Raw genomic sequence first — 7,853 nt, forward strand, 5'->3', positions numbered from 1 at the left:
GTGTTCAGGGAGGAATGAAACTTCATTTCACATGACAATGACGGGAAAATTAAAATATTTCATATTTCATATAATAAAATACAAAAGAAATAGTGAGTGAGTGATGTCACCAGTTCCTCATTTGCATACCGACCGAGATGTGCATATAACTGTTTTGTGAAATGAAGCGAAACTTTAAAATGCCATAACTTTTTTATTTTACATCCGATTTTGATGAAATTTTCAGTGTTATGCTTGTTGAATTTTTCTCTTTTTATTCAAATCAAGTTTTTATTGGGGTGGACTTATCCTTTAACCTGAGAAAAAATTGACCTTTTTTTTCTTTTAAGAAGTTACATTGAATTAACTTTAACTTGACCACAGTAGCTTATTAACTAAAAAAGTAATGAAAACAAAATTGCAGTATAAGGCATGAAACAGACGTGACCCGTTGTCTTAATCATTGTGCATCTTCTGTTATCAACGTGAAATGAACTATTAAGGGAGAACGAAACCTGTGGAACAAGATAGCTTGTGTGAAAACAGACAAATCAAAGAAACAGATCAACGAAAGTTTGAGAAAAATCTGACAAATAATGAGAAAGTTATGAGCATTTGAATATTGCGATCGCTAATGCTATGGATATCCTCAAATTGGCAATGCGACAAAGATGTGTGATGTCACTTGTGAACAACTCTCCCCATTACTTTAGTATATTTTTCACGTAAATTGCCTTTTTTATCACATCTATCACTAGATCATGTGTTCTTTTTATAGGAAGGCATAATATCATGGATAAAGAGTTTGTATCACCATAAGAAAAAGCAAAAAGAGACGTTTTGAGGGTATTTTATAGCCCATCAAAGGGAAAGTTGTTCACATGTGACATCACACATCCTTGTTGCATTGCCAATGAGAGGATATCCATAGCATTAGTGATTGCTATATTCAAATGCTCATAACTTTCTCATTATTTGTCCGATTTTTCTCAAACTTTCTTTGTTCTTATTCTTTGATTTTTCTGTTTCGACACAAGCCTACTTGCTTCAAATGTTTCATTCCCCTTTAAATGTTGTTTTTGCCCTTCTGAACATGCTCAAGGTTGTGATTTGATGAGCCTGGTTAGATCATGGAGATTTCCCTGGTCAGATCAGGGAATTCCTTGGTCAGAATGGTCAAAGGGGGGTGATATGCTAAAAAGTGAAGAACAGAAGTTAGAACATGATATGAGCTTCCTAGTTACATGCATTTTTTTTTTGAAGTAATGTAGCCGCATATCAGAGGGACATTTTTGGGGGACGCACTGTATGTGTTATTCTTGTTTGATTTTTCAACTTTTTTGTGGAGGTGGACTTGCCCTTAGGTTTGAAGCACTGGTTTGTGTTTGGCATGCTTTTCCAATGAGAAATTGCCTTGGGAGCAAATGTCATGAAATCATTTTTGATTATGGTTAAGGTACCATTGTGTAAGTCGTTCAAGATTTAAAGTACTTAACAATTACTGCTAAAACAGTAAACTGTGTTGTATTAAAAAAAAACAGCGTTTTTACTGGTTCAGGAAGTTTTAAGTTTTGATACCTTTTTTAAAAACAACATAATATAATGTTGCGACAAGGATGAGGAAAAAAATTAATAAATAAATATCAGCTCATTATTATGAGCAGATTTTAATTTGCCGTGCTGGTCAATATAGCTGCCGTGTTGGTCCTTGAGCTGACGTGTTGGTCCGTGTAGCTGACGTGTTGGTCCGTGTAGCTGACGTGTTGGTCCGTGTTGGTGACGTGTAGGTCCGTGTAGCTGACGTGTTGGTCCGTGTTGGTGACGTGTAGGTCCGTGTAGCTGACGTGTTGGTCCGTGTTGGTGACGTGTAGGTCCGTGTTGCTGACGTGTTGATCCGTGTTGGTCCTTGTAGCTCACGTGTTGGTCCGTGTTCATAAGGTTCATAAAGCCCCAGTCACATATAGAAACGGATCCTCACGGATCAACACGGCAACGCCGGCATGATCCGGGGAGGTCCGGGATCGTTTTGCCCCGGATTAAGCGTTGATGACTGTAAACATGGCATCTACACGGCATCTTCACACGGATCTACACGGACCATGCCGGCAGAGCACGTCGTCAACACGGACCTAGACGTCAGCAACACGGACCAACTCGTCAGCTACACGGACCAACACGTCAGCAACACGGACTAACCCGTCAGCTACAAGGACCAACACGGACCAACACGTCAGCAACACGGACCTACACGTCACCAACACGGACCAACACGTCAGCTACACGGACCAACACGTCAGCTACACGGACGAACACGTCAGCTCAAGGACGAACACGGCAGCTACACGGACCAACACGTCAGCTACACGGACCAACACGTCAGCTCAAGGACCAACACGGCAGCTATATTGACCAGCACGGCAAATTAAAATCTGCCCATAATAATGAGCTGATATTTATTTATAAATGTTTTTCCTCATCCTTGTCGCAACATTATATTATGTTGTTTTTAAAAAAGGTATCAAAACTTAAAACTTCCTTAACCAGTTAAAACGGTGTTTTTTTTTATACAACACAGTTTACTGTTTTAACATTAGTTGTTAAGTACTTTAAATCTTGAACGACAAATTTAATTTCAATTTGATTTGATATCACTTTATTGAAATCACAATAAAGGAAAGAAATTTACAAAGTCAATAGAAAACATAATAAAAAATAAGATAGGCCCAGGTCATGACGCAAAACTGTCGATGTAGGGCAGTAGTATAAAACTTAATGTACAATTTTGATGTAACAAGTACATAACATTTATTTTAAGAAAATGAAATGTGAAATAATAATAACAGACAAAGTTGGGATAAATATTTAAAAAAAGGGAAAAAGAATTATTCATACATGCACTAAGTTTACAAATATTAGGTTGGGGCCAATCTCCAAAGCGTAATAAAATATCCTGAATCGTTTAATCATCCATTTAATCATAAATAAATTAAGCATGTTTGTGTCAACTGTTTAACAACTCCTGAGAGGTTCATAAAGTAAATAGCGTTGTAAAGATTTGATGGGAAAAAATAACACGGACTGCCAAGGATACTCCAGGTAGCCACACGGACCTACACGGCAGCTACACGGACCTACACGGCAGCTACACGGACCATCCCGGATGGCTTTGCCAACCCGGCAGTCCACGGATGACGCCGGATGTTTTTGACAGTCAAAAACTGCCGTGTTGGCTTCCCGGACGTTCAAGGACCAACACGGACCACCCCGGACCTCCAAGGATGCCCAAGGCGCCAACACGGATCTCTCCCCAGACCACCCCGGATCAGATCCGGGATAGTCCGGGGTCTATATGTGACTGGGGCTTAAGGTTCATAAGGTAGTATTTATTGTCCAGATAAATAAATAAGTAGAAATTTGCATTTTTACATGGTATTGAACATACATAACATAGCATAGAAAATGAACATATTTACAGAAAATCAAACAATCACATATAGTCAATTATGATACACACGTGCAAATGCTACCCACTGGGTAGCATTTGAAAAAAATACTGTTATTGACATTAAAATTAAGATTGAAATGGAAATCTGAACTGAAAGTTAGATATCGGAAATTGAATTGAAATTACATTAGAATAGTAATAAATCAGTACTATAAATCTTCACAGCATTGTCCACTTGTAATTGTTATTGTTATCAGTATTTACATATTATTTTTATTTTCAATATTGTTGTTTTAAAGAATTAACATCAACTACCCGACAAGGTAAATTTACATTATTAGGCATATTATTATTCTTACACAATCCCTTCCTCATTCAGCATTCGGATTGAGCTTGGCACGAATGAGTTTAAGAACCTATTTGTTCGACAACGTGCTGACCGTGTAGCTGACGTGTTGGTCCGTGTTGGTGACGTGTAGGTCCGTGTAGCTGACGTGTTGGTCCGTGTTGATGACGTGTAGGTCCGTGTTGCTGACGTGTTGATCCGTGTTGGTCCTTGTAGCTGACGTGTTGGTCCGTGTTGTTGACGTGTTGGTCCGTGTAGCTGACGTGTTGGTCCGTGTTGCTGACTTGTAGGTCCGTGTTGCTGACGTGTTGGTCCGTGTTGACTACGTGTTGATCCATGTTGGTCCTTGTAGCTCACGTGTTGGTCCGTGTTGTTGACGTGTTGGTCCGTGTTCATAAGGTTCATAAGGTAGTATTTATTGTCCAGATAAATAAATAAGTGGAAATTTAAATTTTTACATGGTATTGAACATACATAACATAGCATAGAAAATGAACATATTTACAGAAAATCAAACAATCACATATAGTCAATTATGATACACACGTGCAAATGCTACCCACTGGGTAGCATTTGAAAAAAATACTGTTATTGACATTAAAATTAAGATTGAAATGGAAATCTGAACTGAAAGTTAGATATCGGAAATTGAATTGAAATTACACTACAATTGTAATAAATCAGTACTATAAATCTTCACAGCATTGTCCACTTGTAATTGTTATTGTTATCAGTATTTACATATTATTTTTATTTTCAATATTGTTGTTTTAAAGAATTAACATCAACTACCCGACAAGGTAAATTTACATTATTAGGCATATTATTATTCTTACACAATCCCTTCCTCATTCAGCATTCGGATTGAGCTTGGCACGAATGAGTTTAAGAACCTATTTGTTCGACAACGTGCTGACCGTGTAGCTGACGTGTTGGTCCGTGTTGATGACGTGTAGGTCCGTGTTGCTGACGTGTTGATCCGTGTTGGTCCTTGTAGCTGACATGTTGGTCCGTGTTGTTGACGTGTTGGTCCGTGTAGCTGACGTGTTGGTCCGTGTTGCTGACTTGTAGGTCCGTGTTGCTGACGTGTTGGTCCGTGTTGACGACGTGTTCTGCCGGCATTATCCGTGTAGATCCGTGTGAAGATGCCGTGTAGATGCCGTGTTTACAGTCATCAACGCTCAATCCGGGGCAAAACGATCCCGGACCTCCCCGGATCATGCCGGCATTGCCGTGTTGATCCGTGTCTAAATGTGATTGGGGCTTAAGGACTTCTGACGATGGACTTATCAAAATCGAAAATATAAAAGTACACACGAGCATAAAAACACGGAAAAATGAGCTTTCTTCACACCTTCAGTGTAATTTGCCACTTAACAAAAGTTTGTTGACCTTTTGACATTCCGGTCATAACTTTTTGACTGGAGGTCAAGAGTATATAGTTGTGTACACTGTTTTGTTCAGTATAACAAGACAAACAATTTGATGTGTCACTCGACAGAATTGGGGCAATTTAAAAAATTGACCCCTATTGACCCCATTTTGACCACTAACATGGTCAAGATCACCATTAAAAATTTGTTACCAAGTTGAAAGTTGTTCCTTGTGATGTCACCAATCACATAAAAGTGAAAAATCAGACTTAGCCAATTTGTCAAAGTAAATGAGATATGCTGCCTGACTATAACAATTTTGTTTTTGTTTGCTCGCCTGCAAATTAAGTAAGAGTAATATAAGGCCCAACAAGCGTTGTTTTCCCTAACCAGGCACAGATCCCCCCTCCCTGGAATGAATCCAGGGGAGCATTTCATCAACATTTTCGTCCCAACATGTCAGATCTGACACCTGTCCTTGATTTTTATTGGCTGATAAGCAATATCACTATGGTAACCGTCAGATAAAATGGGACTGGTCAGATAAGACGTCTGACAAGTCCTTTCATGAAACACTCCCCAGATGTCAACACTTTTTAGTATCAATTCCACATCATAGGCATCTGAGGCTCATCAATCACAGTCATGCCTTTGGCGCAAATCAAAATTTATATCACTGCAAAAAATACCTACTGATTATCCAAGCATGAAGACATACCACAATATGGTATCAAACTATTTGGGGAAAGATACTCTTTCCAGCTATATGTTTTATGATTATACATTCATGATGATTTTTTTTCTTAAATTGGGGATTTGTGAGGTGTCAAGTTCTTTTTGACAAATGGCCAATCTCCAACTTTCTCCGTTTGTAATTTTGTTGAGTCGAATGAGATTGTAACGTATTTGGTATGTATGCAAAGGGGATCATCTCAGAAGTTCAACCATACATAACAGACGTACATCAGGAATCCGTACGAAGAGATATGGATGTTGGAAGTTCAGCAAGTCGTGTTTCGATTTTGAAAAAAAAATGAGCTCGAAGAGAAGTTAAGTGGGAGAACGTCGTTAACGGCGGTGCCTCGCAGGGACCTTCAAAAAATTTCTGACCACAGATTTCACGAGCGGGCTTATCGCGTTATGTAAGCGGGCTCTAACTCTCACCTGGCGGCTCGCCGTTTGATGTTAGATATCGTTCCTTCGCCCAAAGGAAGCGATAACAAAGGATTAACAGAGGAATTGGAAGATGGTTCTCCTTCTGTTAATCCCGACCTTTCGTTGGAGAACGCGAACGCTTATTTGCGACGGTAGTTGATTTTGGAAGAGACTTCTGGGCCCGTCGTCATGGTCGTAAAACTCTGTCCTGCAATGCAAATTGTGTGACATGAGATTTTTTTCTTTTCGCATCTGGACGGAGATGCCAAGTTCAAAAATATGTTATGCGTGAGATTTTCATGACTCGGCGTCTCTGCACGCTCGCGGCCAGTACTTACATTTGTACGTTTCGAAAAGGCGAGATATGGGCTTCATCATGATATCGATCCATACTACAAAACCTCGTATCACGTACTAGCTGTGCGCTGACTGCACTCACGATTCGTCTCGCGTGGCGGGGTAGACGAGACGGCGTGCGAAGGCGGTCGGCCAGTGCGTATAATCTAGCGAATAATGCTACTTTTTCTCTGTTTTTTCTGTCGGGTCCCGATGCGTGAGAAAAATGGGTGCCCTGCGTGAGATCGTGAGACGGACCCTGGACGTGTGAGTCTCACAATCAATGCCTGAGACTTGGTAGCTCTGTCTGGAACGGAAACATTCAATCTGCGTTTCGTGTGCAAAATTCTGGTTGCTACTATGGTAACAGCGATATATCCGATCTAGGACGACTTTCCAAAGCCACATTTGGTTCCTCCCAGAGCTCGAGAGGCCGGCCGGGGGGCCCACTTCCATTGAAGAGTGGATACCAGGCGCGACCACGCGTAAAAGGGAAAGAGTGGACAAGTACGTTACGTATAGGCCTATGTAACGTTATAAGGGTGTCAAAAACGATGTTTAAAATACTAAAAAGGAGGAAATGTTTTCAATACTTGTAGGGTTTCACAAGCTAAATACTTGTTAAGAGATGCATTTTCATAATCTGTAAAAGATTTGCTTCCCTTGTTTAGGGTGCTTTTCGAAACCGCATGGTCGTGCCTGGTATCCACTCATCAATGGAAGTGGTCCCCCCATGAATTCAAATCTAATCCCTCATTTCCGGGGAGAGTAAAACATAATGCCCATTACATTGTATGCTAGAGGCATATCGTTTGTGTAGGAGTAAACAAAAGAATAAAACCCCACAATTTCGGCTGGTACGTCTTCAGACCAAGGTAACTCCTTGTTCAGACGTATAGGGCGATTCCACACTAGAACTTCAAAAATATCATAAATTTCAACATGCTTTCAATAAGTCATAAGTAGTGTAATATTTTACTATGATACCTAAATTTTATGAAAATTATGGGTTTTAACCAAAAGTTAAGTCAGTTATAGTTTTTTTTGGGGGAAACAATGGCATTTTCAATTTTCAATAATTTTGCTAAATAAATAGTCAAGTACAAACACTGCCTGAAACGATTACTGGAAAAGCACGAGAAGATTGAAAATATTGCGGGTCAATGGAAGTATGTATCATTGATGGTTCCAAATAATATCTACAACATTTTCATGATCC

Source organism: Lytechinus pictus, chromosome 3 (genome assembly GCF_037042905.1).
Source record: "Lytechinus pictus isolate F3 Inbred chromosome 3, Lp3.0, whole genome shotgun sequence".
In the NCBI taxonomy this organism is placed as follows: Eukaryota; Metazoa; Echinodermata; class Echinoidea; order Temnopleuroida; family Toxopneustidae; genus Lytechinus; species Lytechinus pictus.